The 11,782-nt window shown below is 45.6% G+C and overlaps 1 protein-coding gene across 1 annotated transcript in view; it reads left to right on the top strand.

The window, feature by feature from the left end:
• LOC149325902 (uncharacterized) overlaps nt 1–11,782 on the top strand; it is a 405,896-nt gene that overhangs the window by 223,898 nt on the left and 170,216 nt on the right. The gene's annotated exons all lie outside the window — the stretch shown is intronic.

The raw sequence follows: 11,782 nt of genomic DNA on the forward strand, positions 1-11,782 counted from the left end.
CCTCCATCGCTGCCATTACCGATGTTGAGAACTTCAAGAAAACTGTGTTTTCTGCCATCATATAACTTGTTTTGTATAACTATGCACTGTATTTTTTTTGTTGTACCACTCCTTTCTGTAATGCCTTCGGGCCCTGAAAGTATGTGAAATAAATAAATAAATAAATAAATAAATAAATAAATAAATAAACTACGGGTGGCTCCAAGGGGACACAGAGAAGCAAAGAGTGCACAGTTGCCTGAAGAGGAAATAGGCCAGAAATGGGAATCTTATCCAGAAAAGAAACAGCCAATTCAGATCCTCGTCCAGGCTAAAATAAAGCAGTCCTCTGATCAATGGCTGGCTGACGTTCGCTAGGAAAATAAAAGGGGGCCAAGAAGATTCTGGAATCATATAAGCTGGTTGGGAAATACCAATCAAAGAAAGCAGGAACAGATTAAAGACGCTGAGGGGAAACGTTTAGAGGAACACGATGCTGTGAACTACATTACCTCAGTTGTCGCTGCGTCATTTAGTAACGACAATGGGGCAACCTCCCCAAGTGAGGGCGCAGCACAGGACAGCACAATACAAAACAGCTTAGAAGTCTCTACTCTTAACTGAAAAAAGACGGAAGCAAATATTCCTAAAAGCATATTCGCAGGGATAGATGAAATTCCAATCAAGCTGAATAATGAACTTGGCCCAAGAAGCAACGAAACGTTGATAAAAGCACTGCAGAAAGTCATAACAAATAAGCAAATTCCGCACAACTGGAGACAGAGTAAAATAAATTTGATTTATAACGGGAAAGGCTATAAGGTGAACATAAACTACTTCCGACCAATTACGATGACATCTTTTATATAAAGTCTGACAATGCAGACGGTGAAATCAAAAATGAAAAATGCAATCATGGTAGAAGGTAATAGGATACAGGAACTTCAGAATGGGTTCAGAAGGGGTAGGCGCTTAGATTATAGTGTTGCGAAACCGAAACCGAAACGAGACCGCCCCAAGTCGGAAGGCAAGACAAGCCAAGCAAGCTGGGAAAGAGAAACCAAGGAGCGCCCTTGGGGCCGCAGTCGTGTCATGTAACCTGAAATAAACGGTTGTCGTTTGTACTCGCTGAATGAAGTTGTCTAATTTTAATGAACGCGACAGATAGCCTGTTCGTGCTTACCCATTGCATAGAAATATCTAAGGCGGAAAACAGAACGCTATATTTAGCCTTTCTCTACATAAGCGGTGCATACAACAACGTGAACAGGGAACTCCTGTGGAACATATTACATATAGGTATCGGTGAGTTTTTTCAGGAAATCTACCGAGATAATAAAGTTGTAATTACATGGGAAGGGATAAAAAGTACTACTGTGGGGGTACGCAAAGGTATAAGGCAACGTTGTCTGCTATCACCACGCTGTTCATGCTTTATGTGATAAATACTGAAAGAAGGCTACATGAAAGTAATCTAGGTTATAATCTGTCGTACAGATTAGCCGGAAATGTAGTTGAGCAGCGGCTCCTGGCTATAATGTATCCGGAGGATATTTACTGTTAGCAGCCAGCCAGGAAGATTTGAAAATTTTGGTTAATTGTTGTGAAGACGAAGGAGACGCTCTAGTTTTTAGTTGTAGCGCAATTAAGACAGGTATGATTAGTTTCAACGATGGTACTGATCAGGTACTTAAAAGGCCACGAAATACCCAGAATGGTTTAAAACAGATACCTCGGGATTTGGCTAAACGAAGGCCAGATACACAGAAAAGCACGAACAGCCTCTGAGGGCGAAACGCGAAGAGACGCCGGGATAATGAAGCATAAGGTATTAGGGAGGTATAACAAATATGAAGTACGGAGAGGTATTAGGAAAGGAAGGTGCCGGGGCTTACTTTCGGGAATGCGGTCCTGTGCTTAAGGGCAGAAGTTCAGTCGAGATTAGACGTAACTCAGAGAGCTATTGGAAGATTAGCACTAGGTGCCCACGGCAAAACCACAAACGAGGCAGTACGAGGGCTTGCCATTGTTCGAAGCACGGGAAGCTAAGAGTAAAATACTATATGAAGAACGCCTGAGGAAATTAGACAATAACAGGTGGGCAGCTGAGGTATTTAAATACTTATACAGAAAGAGCGTTCACTCACAGTGCCGCAAAAGAACTAGGAGACTAACCAGTAAGTATGCCAGACACGAGGACGGAGTCAGAAAGAGCATTAAACGACAGGTTAGAAACGCGCAAGTTGAAAATTGGATCATTTAAATGGAAAGAAGCGTAGCGTAGAACTATATCGATACTAGAAAAGGCAGATCAGGAAGGAATTGTTCTGTGATAACATAAGAGGCAGTGCCCTTCTCTTGAAGCTAGGTCAGGGTGTCTTAGAACGCACAGGTGGAACGAAAAATTTAACGAAGATGTGCTGTGTTTGGTAGATACGTAGAAACAATTGAACACTTTATACTCGAATGTGGTGATATCCATCCGGATGTCGATGCAGGCACAGTCACTTATTCCTGAGGCCCTAGGGTTTAAAGGTAACAATGTTGATTTAAATAAAACTGCAGTGGAAGTCAACAAAAAGCGATTGGAGGATTGGTGGCTGAAAAGCAGAGATGTGACATCAGGTCAGAAGTGTAGGAAACCGTAGTGAAAAAGGGCAAATCTTAATCAGAACTAACACAGTTGAACAAAAATTCAAAAAAAGCTGAGCGTGGTGGGAATTGCCACTACCCCGTTTCAAAGGGGGCGCTCCCATCCATCTATCCATCCGTCCGTCCGTCCGTCCGTCCGTCCGTCCGTCCGTCCGTCCATCCATCCATCCATCCATCCATCCATCCATCCATCCACACATACATACATACATACATAGATACACACACACACACACGCACGCACGTACGTACACACACACACACACACGCACGCACGTACGTACACACACACACACACACACATACATACATACATACATACATACATACATACATACATACATACATACATACATACATACATAGATACATACACACATACATACACACATACATACATACATACATACATACATGCATGCATACACACACATACATACATACATGCATACATACATGCATACATACATGCATGCATAGATGCATACATACATGCATTCATGCATGCATGCATGCATGCATACGAAAACTATAAAACTCATTGGCAGCAGCGAGTAGGTGCGGAAGGGTGCTACCTTGAAAAATTGTAATCGTTTGTAGCATTCTTTTGAATAAATTTTGTTTAAAAAAATGAGTCCTACTACTTTCAGAACAGACCATGTATGTACGTACGTACGTAAGTACGTATGTATACGTATTACAGTCAGGCCGGAATGAAACGCGAACTTGCATATGTCATACATTTCTGCTTTGCAGCGAGATATTACTTTACAACCTCTTACATACATACATACATACATACATACATACATACATACATACATACATACATACATACATACGTACATACATACATACATACATACATACATACATACATACATACATACATACATACATACATACATACATACATACATACATACATACATACATACATACATACATACATACATACATACATACATACATACATACATACATACATACATACATACATACATACATACATACATACATACATACATACATACATACATACATACATACATACATACATACATACATACATACATACATACATACATATGGCCGCCGCGGTGGCTCAGTGGTTATGGTGCTCGCCTGCTGACCCTAAAGACGCGGGTTCGATCCCGACCGCGGCGGTTGAATTTCTTTGGAGGAGAAATTCTAGAGGCCCGTGTTCTGTGCGATGTCAGTGCACGTTAAAGAACCCCAGGTGGTCGAAATTTCCGGAGCCCTCCACTACGGCGTCTCTCATAGCCTTGGTTGCTTTGGGACATGAAAACCCATAAAACAAACCTAAACCAGCATACATACATGCATGCATGCATGCATGCATGTATGTATGTATGTATGTATGTATGTATGTATGTATGTATGTATGTATGTATGTATGTATGCATGTATGCATGTATGTATGTATGTATGTATGTATGTATGTATGTATGTATGTATGTATGTATGTATGTATGTATGTATGTATGTATGTATGTATGTATGTATGTATGTATGTATGTATGTATGTATGTATGTATGTATGTATGTATGTATGTATGTATGTATGTATGTATGCATGCATGTATGCATGTATGTATGTATGTAGGTATGTATTTATGTAGGTATGTAGGTATGTATGTATGTTACATGCATACATACATACATACATACATACATACATACATACATAAATACGTACGTACGTACATACGTACATACGTACATAAGTACAGGCGCGGACAAAAGTAAACGGAGCACGCAACTGTCTTCGAAGAATTTTCACGCGTCACCTAATTGAATTTTCCAGCAGTGGTGCGCGCATGCTGGTAGAGGAGGTTGGTGGGCTTTCTTGTATACAAACAACGCTTCTTCATTACCAATGGAGAAAGCGTGATTGCACTTCGAACGCAATAGCGTGCTCCGTTTACTTATGGCCGCGCCTGTACATACGTACGTACATACATACATACATACATACATACATACATACATACATACATACATACATACATACATACATACATACATACATACATACATACATACATACATACATACATACATACATACATACATACATACATACATACATCCGTCCGTCCGTCCGTCAATCCATGCGTCCATCCATCCATCCATTCTCAGCACTGCGCTGGGTGTTATGAATGCCCTTGAGCGGCAGAATATTTGCCACAGGCAAGATGCAAATACTGCAAAAAGTGTCAACCACGGTTTCATGAGATATTTTAGTTAAAAGCAAAGACACAAGGGCAAGGGAACTATTGGAAGCATTTCATATAAGGAAGAGAGGTGTATCTTGTGTTAGCGATACGTCGGTGAGCCTCTTCAATTCGGAAAAGGCGTATCTTGAACGGTTCTGTAGATAGTGTTGTTGGAAACTGGTATCTCTCTGCACGTGTCGTGGTTTTCCATATATTTTCTGCGGCGTGAGTGAATAAATTTAGATGAAGTTTAGGGCTAGTCTTGTGTGGTCCTCTCTTGTGTTCTTCTTGGTAGCGCTACTGTTCTTTTCTTACAAGATGCACCATCTATCCCACAAAAATGTTATTCTAATCCATCCATCCATCCATCCATCCGTACGTACGTACGTACATACATACATACCTACGCACATACGTACGTACGTACATACGTACATAGGTACAGCCACCCTGATTTTTAATAATATAGCGCGAGCGTCGACCGAATATAGCGTCAGCGCCTTATAACGGCGATAAGAGTGCAACAAGGCGAGAGTTCGCGCACGCGCACGAAGGCAGAGCGTCGTCTGCTACGCTGTTCCGAGCACGAGGACACACGCCCTGCCACAATATCAGTTCGCAAGATCCTGGTGAAGCCGTCGAGCGCATGCGCATGATTAATGTGCGAGACCGCATGAAACGTGATTTCTTTCTCCCTTTTTTTTTTTGCCTATTACGGGAGGCCAGCCGGGCGATGCAAAGTTATTATAAGAAAAAATAAAAGGAAAGAAATATAGCAGCACATTGAAACCATTGCCTAGGCTGTATCGCGATAAACGGGGTTCCAACCGATGCCTTTTTATACCGTCGAGACACTGCAAGGCTGATTAAAGAGCTGGTTGGAACCCCGTTTATAGCGATCCATGCAATGGTCTCAATGTGCTGCTATATTTCTTTCCTTTTATTTTTTCTTATCATAACTTCGCATCTCCAGGCTGGCCTCCCGTAATAGGCAAAAAAAAGAGGGAGAAAGAAATCCTGTCTCATGCAGTCTCGCATATTAATCATGCGCATGCGCTCTACAACTTGGCGGGATCTTGAGAACTGATATTGTGGCAGGGCGTGTGTCCTCGTGCTCGGAACAGCGTAGCAGACGACGCTCTGCCTTTGTGCGCATGCGCGAACTCTCGCCTTGTTGCAGGCTTGTCGCCGTTATAAGGCGCTGACCAGCAGTTCGGTCGACGCTCGCGCTATATTATTAAAAATCAGGGTGGCTGTACATACGTGCATACGTATAGTCAGGCCGGAATGAAACGCGAACAGAGCATGTCAAGAAAACAAAATATTTTACCTGCCTACTTTCAGCTGAAGGGTACAACTAGCCTCATTCATGTTTCTCGGTAAAGCGCCTACTGAAATGCATAATCGAAAAGAGGTTGTAAAGGAATATCTCGCTGCAAAGCAGAAATGTATGACATATGCATGTTCGCATATGTCGTATGCATACGTACGTACGCATATGCATACGTACGTACGTACATACATGGTCTGTTCTGAAAGTAGTAGGACTCATTTTTTTAAACAAAATTTATTCAAAAGAATACTACAAACGATTACAATTTTTCAAGGTAGCACCCTTCCGCACCTACTCGCTGCTGCCAATGAGTTTTACAGTTTTCGTACGCCTCCAGGAACGCCTGGACCGGAATGCTCTTTAGCTCCCTCGTCACGGCCTGTTGAACCACCTCTACCGATCCGTGATGTTTCCCCTCGAGCGTCAATTTTATTCTCGGGAATAGAAAAAAGTCTGGCGGGGCCAAGTCGAGGCTGTAGGGGGGCTGAGGCAGAGTTGCCGCCTTGTGCTGGGCAAAAAATCGGGTTCCTCATTCAGATGATGAAGGTCCTACCGGTTGGCCTTTTCCTCCTCTGACAACACTCCCGGCATCAACTTCGTGCACGCTTTCCTCATGGATAAGTTTTCTGTCACGATCTCAAAAACTTGGGTTTGAGGAATGCTCAAGTCATCAGCAATCATTCTGATACTCATTCTACAATCACTGTTAAGTAAATGTTTCCCTCGCTACACATTTGCGTTGGTCTTGCTGTTCGAAGGGCGTCCGGAGCGGTCGTCGTCTTCCACTCTTTCCTTACCTCCTCGGAACAGCTTGTGCCGCTCAAAAAACATCTGATCTACCCATGCCAGTTTCACCGTAGGCCTCCTTAATCATGTCGTGAGTCTCTTTGCCCGTTTTACTAAGATTTACACAAAATTTGATCGCGTGTCGCTGATCCAGTATGAACGCTCTATGATTCTGCGTCACGAGACGTTTCGACAGGGGTTCACAGTACAAGCGACCTCCTCTCTTCAACGGCTGAGAGCCGACTGCCGATTTTCCCCAGAATTCCCAATATCCCTCTTCATCGATCCTGCACGCGCAGACCGCCTCTCGTCCGCCCGTTCGCCCAGGAAAAAACCAGTCCTACTACTTTCAGAAGAGACCCTGTAGGTACATACATACATAGGTACATACATACATAGGTACATACATACATAGGTACATACATACATACATGCATACATACATACATGCATACATACATACATACATACATACATACATACATACATACATACATACATACATACATACATACATACATACATACATACATACATACATACATACATACATACATACATACATACATACATACATACATACATACATACATACATACATGCATGCATGCATGCATACATACATACATACATACATACATACATGCATGCATACATACATGCATACATGCATACATGCATGCATACATACATGCATACATACGTACATACGTACATACGTACATACGTACATACATACATACATAATACTCCCGGCCGCGGCGGTCTAATTTCTTTGGAGGCGAAATTCTAGAGGCCCGTGTACTGTGTGATGTCAGTGCACGTTAAAGAACCCCAGGTGGTCGAAATTTCCGGAGCCCTTCACTACGGCGTCTCTCATAGACTTAGTCGCTTTGGGACGTTAAACCCCATAAACCAAACCAAACCAAACATACATACATACATCCGTCCATCCGTCTGTCCGTCCATCAATCCATGCGTCCATCCGTTCATCCATTCATTGATCCATCCAACCCTTGGCCCGAGAGACACCAAATTTAGCTCTCACTTTCGGGCGGTTGCTTTTCACGCTTAGTAAATTTCTAGTGCTGCTCTCGGTCGCTCTGCTGCTGACGTTCGTGATGAATAGAATCGTGCATCACCGTTAATCGAGCACATGGTGCTGTCATGCCGTAGAGCACGGCCACAGGGCATGAAACGGCCGCGCAATGAACGAAGGAAGACCCGTTCTGTTTTTCTTCGCGATTTAGGTTCTCCTAATCTCGCTTATTCGTGCCCATCGCTTGAGTGAACCGCAGGGCGATTTTAGGCAAGTGGGCGTAATACGCGGACGACGGCTGCCCTGACGCAGGCTTTTCGTGCGGGAGCGTGAAGATACAGAGCGGTGGGGTTCGATGAGGCCGCAAGTTCTTTGACAAAATTGCTTTGCTCCTCTTTTCTGAAAAAATCCTTTAATTGGCTACTACGATAAGTGGTCGGTTTTCCTTACAGGCGTACCGTCAGGAATAGATGTTTGGGAAGAAGAATCGAACTACATTACAGGCATTCCTGAAAGTTTATTCACGGAAACTGATAAGAATGGCATTTAACGGCGTGAAATGGCCCTCAGTGTGGCGAAAAATTGTCGACCCAGACCACTTGTCCGACTCGCCTACGCATCGAATTATTGAGCGCCGCCACTACATCCGGAGGCCCGCGCAGCGCTTCCCACTCTTCCGCCAGGGCATGAACAGCTGTGCCACCGCAAGGGAGTCGTGAGGCAAGTGCCTTCTTCAGCATTGCCCAGATGTTTTCGATTTGGGTTGAGGTCATCCGCGTTAGGTGGCCACGGAATCAGAGGCATGCGTACCGATCCAGGCGCTCACAGCGCGTGCTTCACACACAGGGCTACGGTCGTGCAGGAACAGGTAGCAGCCGTCCTGGAACAACCCGTCCAGACAGTACGTAATCAGGTGCTGGGTGAGGACCTCACTATAATACGTGGTCCCGGTAAATGAGTCCTCGATCCTGACGAGTGGGTTCCGGCAATCCCGACTGATAGCTCCCCAGACACTGACCGAGCAGCGGCCTGTGCTGAGCACGCTGTGGGTGTGTCCGGGTATATATATACCTGGGAATATGAGAGCGAATATTAACTGACGTCGGGTCTTAAAGCCTAGAGCTACCTCGCTCCGCTGCATAAAGAAAATAAATATGGAGCTAAAATTACGCAAAATTCACCATTCAACCTGCACTGATATGCAATACGCGCGAATGCAAAACTTGGTATGCAATATACCACATGTCAAGTCAAGCAGGAAGGTGAGAAATGAGCCCTCACTGTATTCTAAGGACCATGACACGTTGCAAACCTTCCTTATACAGGGTGTCCACGCTAACTTTAGCCAAGGGTTAAAAAATAAGATAAAAGTAAGCGCGACGGTGCAACTTGCACCTTCGCGCTTGCAGACTGGCTCGCGCGGGCGCCGCAACCACCGTCGACATATCGGCCTGCCGGAGTAATGCTGTCGTCGCGCCTTGCCAGCAGCTTATTTCGTTCACCGAAGCTGCGGTTGAGAGCAGCACAATCGTGGCGCGCGAATGCTGTAGTGACGTGACTGTTTTTGTATTTCGCCGGCTTTCTTTGGAGCTCGTCAAAACGTTACTCGAAGGCTTTCTTTATCGCAAATAAATGGAATGGGGGTTTGTAAAGGTGCTCTTTAAATTTGCTATTCACATATGCCGTCTAAAATCAATAATTACGCATTTAGAAACATTATCTTAATCGGTAATTAATTCATTGCGAAACAAAAAATTGCCTATGGTGCGCAAGCCGGTTGGTAGCTTGATGTAAGTGGTTTCCCTGGCCTATCTGAAGTATCTTATTTGTTAACCCTTGGCGAAAGTTAGCGTGGACACCCTGTATATTAACAGCTCAGCAACAACTGGTTTCCAATGCGTTCAGAATGGGGTCGACAACAGCGGCAGCAATTATCAGTTCGTCTTCTTCCAGCGTTATAAGCCTTGGCCGCCCACTGCGGTTAGCATCAGCAGTTCTACCATCTTCATCCCAATGGCCTCTAATAATGCGGCTCACCGATGTCCTGCTCCTGGTGGTGCGGCGGCAGATTTCATGCTGAAGGACACCTTCCGTACAAAGCCGGACGACCCGCCTCGTCTTCTCGATCGGCACACGAGTTGGCATTCTTGCGATGTAACGAGTCCGGGAGGATCGCTGACTCCGAAAGCGCGCGCGTGCCTGCGATATCAGCGCGAACGGTACTTGCAACATTTATGTCAGCAGTTGAGCGCCGCGGTAGCTTCGGTGGCCCTCCGCCGCTCCATTTCCGACCCGGATGTCTTGCGCCTTGCACGCGATGCAGGGCGACGGAGAAAGTGTCGGCACACGTCTCGTCAGTGTTCTGCGAGCACGGTTTGGAGAGCTCTGAACGGCGCGATATAGAGCGCATGTTTTGAAATTTCTTCTCGGAGCTGTTTTCCCGCGAGCAGTCTGGTACAATCCGAGAATTTTCAGAGCACGTGGCTCATTTCACCTCCGATCTCCCGCGGCTTGACGGCGAGGAAGCGCAGGCAGCCATTCGCCCAATAACAGGCAGCGAACTGTGGAAAGTTATGCGCGGGATGGACTCTGGCGCATCCCGGGAACTGAAGGCATCCCAGTAGAGGTCTACAGAGCGATGTGGCCCCACTTCCAACACGCTCTTGTAGCGACTTTGAACGCTGTGTTCAAAGGAGAGTTTATCCCGCGCTCTTTTGGCCGCGGTCGTATAACGCTCCTCCCAAGGTCCGGTACGGACAGGCGCAATCCGCCAGGCTGGCGACCTATTACGCTAGTTGACGTAGATTATAAGATCCTCACAGCCTTGCTGGCGCTAATTAGCTCCCACCAATTTTCTCGGTTCCGGGCCGCAGTGTCTTCGCTCTGTTGAGCCTTATTCGTGAGGTGATTGCATACGCCAACAATCGCGAGGGTGGCGTCGACCTTGTGAAGGCATTCGACCGCCTAGAGCACGCCTATCTGTTCCAAGTACAGACGGGCTATAACTTCCCCGCTGGATGGATCACACTGTTGCGACAGCTATACTCGACGACAACGGGGAACATATTTGTTAACGGTAGCTGAGCCTTCCCGTCACTCGGGGTGTCAGGCAGGGCTGCCCGCTCTCGCCCGTTGTATTCGCCCTCGCGATAGACCCAAATGTTGCGACGCGTGCAGGGCTCCGGCGGGATATGCGGACAGCCGCTGCCGGGCGGAACGCATGTAAGAGTTGTCGCCTAAGCAGTTGACGTTATCCTGCTGCTACGCGATAAAGACAGCCTCGTGGGTTTTTCTCGCGCGAGTATGCTGAGTACGCCCTCCTCTCTGGCGGCAAGTTGAACTCTACTAAAAGCCAGGCGCTTTCTTTGGGACGCCACGTTGACTTGTTGCCGGAGGGCCTTGCCCTCACAGAGCTCGTTGCCATTCTGGGCGTGACTTTCTGGGCGTGACTCTCTTTTTCGCTCACTTGGCAGGGGATTGCGAGAACCGTGCAACAGCAAGTGGTCGCGGTATCTGCGTCTCCATTGTCACTATCGGAGAGGGCGTACTTAGTGAAGAACGTCCTCAGCTCTAAACTCTGGTTTGTAGCACGTGTGGCCCTCCCTCCCACTCCTGTCGTTAGAAAACTTAATACCTTGCTTTTCAGCTGGCTTTGGGAAGGCAGTACTGTTGTATATGTGGTTTCGGTTCCGTTTTGGGAATCACCTTCCGCTAGAGGCACCAGTGTCGCTATGTGTATATATATGACTGTAT

This window comes from Amblyomma mixtum, chromosome 10 (genome assembly GCF_055824585.1).
Source record: "Amblyomma mixtum isolate Tamu chromosome 10, ASM5582458v1, whole genome shotgun sequence".
Taxonomy (NCBI): Eukaryota; Metazoa; Arthropoda; class Arachnida; order Ixodida; family Ixodidae; genus Amblyomma; species Amblyomma mixtum.